Genomic DNA, 7,500 nt, shown 5'->3' on the forward strand with positions numbered 1-7,500 from the left:
ACAAGTGTAATACAAGTTCTTTTCTGCTTCCATATGAAGATGCATATCCTGGCCTGAATACACATCTGACACTATCCTAGGATATGCTATGAGTTTAGGTCATTAGACCAACAGTCCGACTGGGACTTTCTGGCAGTCAAGTCTAGTTTTACTAGCCTAACTTGCATGGAATTAGATATGTGATATGCTGCTTTAAAATAATCTTGTTATTTTTGGACTTTTCTTAAATTAGCTGAAATTTGTACGAATTCTTCAGAACTCCTATCAAGGAATTAAATTAAATCAGCATTTTTTTTTTTTAATCTTTTGATTTTCTAATTTATTCATTACAGCCCAGAGCCAAAAAGCACTTGCATATGTAAGTCACTGAGTTGTCCCTTTCAGTTAACGTTTTCTTAAAATTGTATTCGCTCCTTATATCTAACGCTGTTCTCTGTTTTGCCAAAATGTAAAAAATGAGGGCTTGCACTATACTGTATGGATTCCCAAATTGTAAATTTGTATAATTGTGAAATAATGTGGAAATAGGTGAAGTAATACAAGATAGCTAAGCAGGAGTCTAATGATAGAGAGATTTATCTGACAGATTTTTGAAGCCAAAGCCAGGAACAGGCTATGAACAGGGAACAGGTCATAAAGGAAAGACTGAGATTTCTCCTCTTCTCAAATCCATTTCTGGTTTTGGCCTCAAAAATCTGTCAGATAAATTTCTCTGTGTAAACGCACCATAAGATGGGTGAAAAATTCTGTCATTATTTGAAGGGCGGCTGTTTCCTTTATAAATACATATTTGAATTTGACCTTTGTGATTGACCAGAGGTCAATTTGGCCTAAACCAGGGGTCTCAAACTCGCGGCCCGCGGGCCAACTGTGGCCCTCGGGACACTAGTTTGCGGCCCCCAACTCACCCAGTGTCCCGCATTATATGTGGCCTGACCCAGTGACGTCGCTTGGCAATAAGATTCGGGGCCAGTGCCCCAGACAGGAAAGTCACTGCCCCGAATCTTTTGCCTACCGACGTCAAACTACAGGAGGCAGTGCCGGCGCCCCGACAACGATCACCCCCAGAACATCCCCCCGCCCCGGCACTCACTGCGTCAGCACTGCCCTCTCTCCCCTGAGGCCAGATCCCACGGACGTACAGCACACCGGGGACGCGCTGCTCAGTGACGTCATCCGGACCCTCATTTATTGGATGGACGGCTGTGGCGGCTCCACGCTCCTGCGGCGCCTCTCTCCTGCCTCTAGTCTACACGGGCTGGAATGACGTCACCCCGCAGTTGTGCCCCACGACCGGCGATAGCGGATCCAAGCTGGTGAGTATTCTATTGTAACCCAGGGGATGGCGGCTGGGGGGTGGGAAGGCTGGGGGGTTGGCAGTGTGTGTGTGGGGATCGTGGCCAGGTGGGGTAGTGTGTGTAGGGGGGGAGTAAGGTGAGATAGTGTCTAGGGGGGTCACGTGGGGTAGTGTGTGGGGGGTCAGGTGGGATAGTGTGGGCACTATATGAGGGCATTGGCTACTATGTGGGCACTATATGGGGGCATTGGATACTATGTGGGCACTATATGGGGGCATTGGATACTATGTGGGCACTATATGGGGGCATTGGATACTATGTGGGCACTATATGGGGGCATTGGATACTATGTGGGCACTATATGGGGGCATTGGATACTATGTGGGGCATATATGGGCGCATTGGCTACTATGTGGGCACTATATGGGGCATTGGATATTATGTGGGCACTATATGAGGGCATTGGATACTATGTGGGCACTATATGGGGGCATTGGATACTATGTGGGCACTATATGGGGGCATTGGATACTATGTGGGCACTATATGGGGGCATTGGATACTATGTGGGCACTATATGGGGGCATTGGATACTATGTGGGCACTATATGGGGGCATTGGATACTATGTGGGCACTATATGGGGGCATTGGATACTATATAGTGCAGTGTATGGGGGATTGGCTACTATGTGGGGCACTATATGGGGGCATTGGCTACTATGTGGGGCACTATATGGGGGCATTGCTACTATGTGGGGCACTATATGGGGCATTGGCTACTATGTGGGGCACTATATAGGGGGATTGGCTACTATGTGCGGCACTATATGGGGGAATTGGATACTATGTGGGGCACTATATGGGGGGATTGGATACTATGTGGGGCACTATATAGGGGGATTGGCTACTATGTGGGGCACTATATGGGGGGATTGGATACTAAGGGCTCCCCCCCCCCCCCCCCCACCCCCCCCCCCCCCCCCCCCCCCCCCCCCCCACCCCCCCCCCCCCCCCCCCCCCCCCCCCCCCCCCCCCCCCCCCCCCCCCCCCCCCCCCCCCCCCCCCCCCCCCCCCCCCCCCCCCCCCCCCCCCCCCCCCCCCCCCCCCCCCCCCCCCCCCCCCCCCCCCCCCCCCCCCCCCCCCCCCCCCCCCCCCCCCCCCCCCCCCCCCCCCCCCCCCCCCCCCCCCCCCCCCCCACCCCCCCCCCCCCCCCCCCCCCCCCCCCCCCCCCCCCCCCCCCCCCCCCCCCCCCCCCCCCCCCCCCCCCCCCCCCCCCCCCCCCCCCCCCCCCCCCCCCCCCCCCCCCCCCCCCCCCCCCCCCCCCCCCCCCCCCCCCCCCCCCCCCCCCCCCCCCCCCCCCCCCCCCCCCCCCCCCCCCCCCCCCCCCCCCCCCCCCCCCCCCCCCCCCCCCCCCCCCCCCCCCCCCCCCCCCCCCCCCCCCCCCCCCCCCCCCCCCCCCCCCCCCCCCCCCCCCCCCCCCCCCCCCCCCCCCCCCCCCCCCCCCCCCCCCCCCACCCCCCCCCCCCCCCCCCCCCCCCCCCCCCCCCCCCCCCCCCCCCCCCCCCCCCCCCCCCCCCCCCCCCCCCCCCCCCCCCCCCCCCCCCCCCCCCCCCCCCCCCCCCCCCCCCCCCCCCCCCCCCCCCCCCCCCCCCCCCCCCCCCCCCCCCCCCCCCCCCCCCCCCCCCCCCCCCCCCCCCCCCCCCCCCCCCCCCCCCCCCCCCCCCCCCCCCCCCCCCCCCCCCCCCCCCCCCCCCCCCCCCCCCCCCCACCCCCCCCCCCCCCCCCCCCCCCCCCCCCCCCCCCCCCCCCCCCCCCCCCCCCCCCCCCCCCCCCCCCCCCCCCCCCCCCCCCCCCCCCCCCCCCCCCCCCCCCCCCCCCCCCCCCCCCCCCCCCCCCCCCCCCCCCCCCCCCCCCCCCCCCCCCCCCCCCCCCCCCCCCCCCCCCCCCCCCCCCCCCCCCCCCCCCCCCCCCCCCCCCCCCCCCCCCCCCCCCCCCCCCCCCCCCCCCCCCCCCCCCCCCCCCCCCCCCCCCCCCCCCCCCCCCCCCCCCCCCCCCCCCCCCCCCCCCCCCCCCCCCCCCCCCCCCCCCCCCCCCCCCCCCCCCCCCCCCCCCCCCCCCCCCCCCCCCCCCCCCCCCCCCCCCCCCCCCCCCCCCCCCCCCCCCCCCCCCCCCCCCCCCCCCCCCCCCCCCCCCCCCCCCCCCCCCCCCCCCCCCCCCCCCCCCCCCCCCCCCCCCCCCCCCCCCCCCCCCCCCCCCCCCCCCCCCCCCCCCCCCCCCCCCCCCCCCCCCCCCCCCCCCCCCCCCCCCCCCCCCACCCCCCCCCCCCCCCCCCCCCCCCCCCCCCCCCCCCCCCCCCCCCCCCCCCCCCCCCCCCCCCCCCCCCCCCCCCCCCCCCCCCCCCCCCCCCCCCCCCCCCCCCCCCCCCCCCCCCCCCCCCCCCCCCCCCCCCCCCCCCCCCCCCCCCCCCCCCCCCCCCCCCCCCCCCCCCCCCCCCCCCCCCCCCCCCCCCCCCCCCCCCCCCCCCCCCCCCCCCCCCCCCCCCCCCCCCCCCCCCCCCCCCCCCCCCCCCCCCCCCCCCCCCCCCCCCCCCCCCCCCCCCCCCCCCCCCCCCCCCCCCCCCCCCCCCCCCCCCCCCCCCCCCCCCCCCCCCCCCCCCCCCCCCCCCCCCCCCCCCCCCCCCCCCCCCCCCCCCCCCCCCCCCCCCCCCCCCCCCCCCCCCCCCCCCCCCCCCCCCCCCCCCCCCCCCCCCCCCCCCCCCCCCCCCCCCCCCCCCCCCCCCCCCCCCCCCCCCCCCCCCCCCCCCCCCCCCCCCCCCCCCCCCCCCCCCCCCCCCCCCCCCCCCCCCCCCCCCCCCCCCCCCCCCCCCCCCCCCCCCCCCCCCCCCCCCCCCCCCCCCCCCCCCCCCCCCCCCCCCCCCCCCCCCCCCCCCCCCCCCCCCCCCCCCCCCCCCCCCCCCCCCCCCCCCCCCCCCCCCCCCCCCCCCCCCCCCCCCCCCCCCCCCCCCCCCCCCCCCCCCCCCCCCCCCCCCCCCCCCCCCCCCCCCCCCCCCCCCCCCCCCCCCCCCCCCCCCCCCCCCCCCCCCCCCCCCCCCCCCCCCCCCCCCCCCCCCCCCCACCCCCCCCCCCCCCCCCCCCCCCCCCCCCCCCCCCCCCCCCCCCCCCCCCCCCCCCCCCCCCCCCCCCCCCCCCCCCCCCCCCCCCCCCCCCCCCCCCCCCCCCCCCCCCCCCCCCCCCCCCCCCCCCCCCCCCCCCCCCCCCCCCCCCCCCCCCCCCCCCCCCCCCCCCCCCCCCCCCCCCCCCCCCCCCCCCCCCCCCCCCCCCCCCCCCCCCCCCCCCCCCCCCCCACCCCCCCCCCCCCCCCCCCCCCCCCCCCCCACCCCCCCCCCCCCCCCCCCCCCCCCCCCCACCCCCCCCCCCCCCCCCCCCCCCCCCCCCCCCCCCCCCCCCCCCCCCCCCCCCCCCCCCCCCCCCCCCCCCCCCCCCCCCCCCCCCCCCACCCCCCCCCCCCCCCCCCCCCCCCCCCACCCCCCCCCCCCCCCCCCCCCCCCCCCCCCCCCCCCCCCCCCCCCCCCCCCCCCCCCCCCCCCCCCCCCCCCCCCCCCCCCCCCCCCCCCCCCCCCCCCCCCCCCCCCCCCCCCCCCCCCCCCCCCCCCCCCCCCCCCCCCCCCCCCCCCCCCCCCCCCCCCCCCCCCCCCCCCCCCCCCCCCCCCCCCCCCCCCCCCCCCCCCCCCCCCCCCCCCCCCCCCCCCCCCCCCCCCCCCCCCCCCCCCCCCCCCCCCCCCCCCCCCCCCCCCCCCCCCCCCCCCCCCCCCCCCCCCCCCCCCCCCCCCCCCCCCCCCCCCCCCCCCCCCCCCCCCCCCCCCCCCCCCCCCCCCCCCCCCCCCCCCCCCCCCCCCCCCCCCCCCCCCCCCCCCCCCCCCCCCCCCCCCCCCCCCCCCCCCCCCCCCCCCCCCCCCCCCCCCCCCCCCCCCCCCCCCCCCCCCCCCCCCCCCCCCCCCCCCCCCCCCCCCCCCCCCCCCCCCCCCCCCCCCCCCCCCCCCCCCCCCCCCCCCCCCCCCCCCCCCCCCCCCCCCCCCCCCCCCCCCCCCCCCCCCCCCCCCCCCCCCCCCCCCCCCCCCCCCCCCCCCCCCCCCCCCCCCCCCCCCCCCCCCCCCCCCCCCCCCCCCCCCCCCCCCCCCCCCCCCCCCCCCCCCCCCCCCCCCCCCCCCCCCCCCCCCCCCCCCCCCCCCCCCCCCCCCCCCCCCCCCCCCCCCCCCCCACCCCCCCCCCCCCCCCCCCCCCCCCCCCCCCCCCCCCCCCCCCCCCCCCCCCCCCCCCCCCCCCCCCCCCCCCCCCCCCCCCCCCCCCCCCCCCCCCCCCCCCCCCCCCCCCCCCCCCCCCCCCCCCCCCCCCCCCCCCCCCCCCCCCCCCCCCCCCCCCCCCCCCCCCGCCCCCCCCCCCCCCCCCCCCCCCCCCCCCCCCCCCCCCCCCCCCCCCCCCCCCCCCCCCCCCCCCCCCCCCCCCCCCCCCCCCCCCCCCCCCCCCCCCCCCCCCCCCCCCCCCCCCCCCCCCCCCCCCCCCCCCCCCCCCCCCCCCCCCCCCCCCCCCCCCCCCCCCCCCCCCCCCCCCCCCCCCCCCCCCCCCCCCCCCCCCCCCCCCCCCCCCCCCCCCCCCCCCCCCCCCCCCCCCCCCCCCCCCCCCCCCCCCCCCCCCCCCCCCCCCCCCACCCCCCCCCCCCCCCCCCCCCCCCCCCCCCCCCCCCCCCCCCCCCCCCCCCCCCCCCCCCCCCCCCCCCCCCCCCCCCCCCCCCCCCCCCCCCCCCCCCCCCCCCCCCCCCCCCCCCCCCCCCCCCCCCCCCCCCCCCCCCCCCCCCCCCCCCCCCCCCCCCCCCCCCCCCCCCCCCCCCCCCCCCCCCCCCCCCCCCCCCCCCCCCCCCCCCCCCCCCCCCCCCCCCCACCCCCCCCCCCCCCCCCCCCCCCCCCCCCCCCCCCCCCCCCACCCCCCCCCCCCCCCCCCCCCCCCCCCCCCCCCCCCCCCCCCCCCCCCCCCCCCCCCCCCCCCCCCCCCCCCCCCCCCCCCCCCCCCCCCCCCCCCCCCCCCCCCCCCCCCCCCCCCCCCCCCCCCCCCCCCCCCCCCCCCCCCCCCCCCCCCCCCCCCCCCCCCCCCCCCCCCCCCCCCCCCCCCCCCCCCCCCCCCCCCCCCCCCCCCCCCCCCCCCCCCCCCCCCCCCCCCCCCCCCCCCCCCCCCCCCCCCCCCCCCCCCCCCCCCCCCCCCCCCCCCCCCCCCCCCCCCCCCCCCCCCCCCCCCCCCCCCCCCCCCCCCCCCCCCCCCCCCCCCCCCCCCCCCCCCCCCCCCCCCCCCCCCCCCCCCCCCCCCCCCCCCCCCCCCCCCCCCCACCCCCCCCCCCCCCCCCCCCCCCCCCCCCCCCCCCCCCCCCCCCCCCCCCCCCCCCCCCCCCCCCCCCCCCCCCCCACCCCCCCCCCCCCCCCCCCCCCCCCCCCCCCCCCCCCCCCCCCCCCCCCCCCCCCCCCCCCCCCCCCCCCCCCCCCCCCCCCCCCCCCCCCCCCCCCCCCCCCCCCCCCCCCCCCCCCCCCCCCCCCCCCCCCCCCCCCCCCCCCCCCCCCCCCCCCCCCCCCCCCCACCCCCCCCCCCCCCCCCCCCCCCCCCCCCCCCCCCCCCCCCCCCCCCCCCCCCCCCCCCCCCCCCCCCCCCCCCCCCCCCCCCCCCCCCCCCCCCCCCCCCCCCCCCCCCCCCCCCCCCCCCCCCCCCCCCCCCCCCCCCCCCCCCCCCCCCCCCCCCCCCCCCCCCCCCCCCCCCCCCCCCCCCCCACCCCCCCCCCCCCCCCCCCCCCCCCCCCCCCCCCCCCCCCCCCCCCCCCCCCCCCCCCCCCCCCCCCCCCCCCCCCCCCCCCCCCCCCCCCCCCACCCCCCCCCCCCCCCCCCCCCCCCCCCCCCCCCCCCCCCCCCCCCCCCCCCCCCCCCCCCCCCCCCCCCCCCCCCCCCCCCCCCCCCCCCCCCCCCCCCCCCCCCCCCCCCCCCCCCCCCCCCCCCCACCCCCCCCCCCCCCCCCCCCCCCCCCCCCCCCCCCCCCCCCCCCCCCCCCCCCCCCCCCCCCCCCCCCCCCCCCCCCCCCCCCCCCCCCCCCCCCCCCCCCCCCCCCCCCCCCCCCCCCCCCCCCCCCCCCCCCCCCCCCCCCCCCCCCCCCCCCCCCCCCCCCCCCCCCC

General features: G+C 84.1%; 1 protein-coding gene across 1 annotated transcript in view; it reads right to left on the reverse strand.

Annotated features, from left to right (window-relative positions):
- The window catches only part of LOC138801669 (mas-related G-protein coupled receptor member H-like), a 566,124-nt gene that overhangs the window by 69,586 nt on the left and 489,038 nt on the right, over window positions 1–7,500 (reverse strand). The window lies entirely within an intron of this gene.

Source organism: Dendropsophus ebraccatus, chromosome 9 (assembly GCF_027789765.1).
Source record: "Dendropsophus ebraccatus isolate aDenEbr1 chromosome 9, aDenEbr1.pat, whole genome shotgun sequence".
Taxonomy (NCBI): Eukaryota; Metazoa; Chordata; class Amphibia; order Anura; family Hylidae; genus Dendropsophus; species Dendropsophus ebraccatus.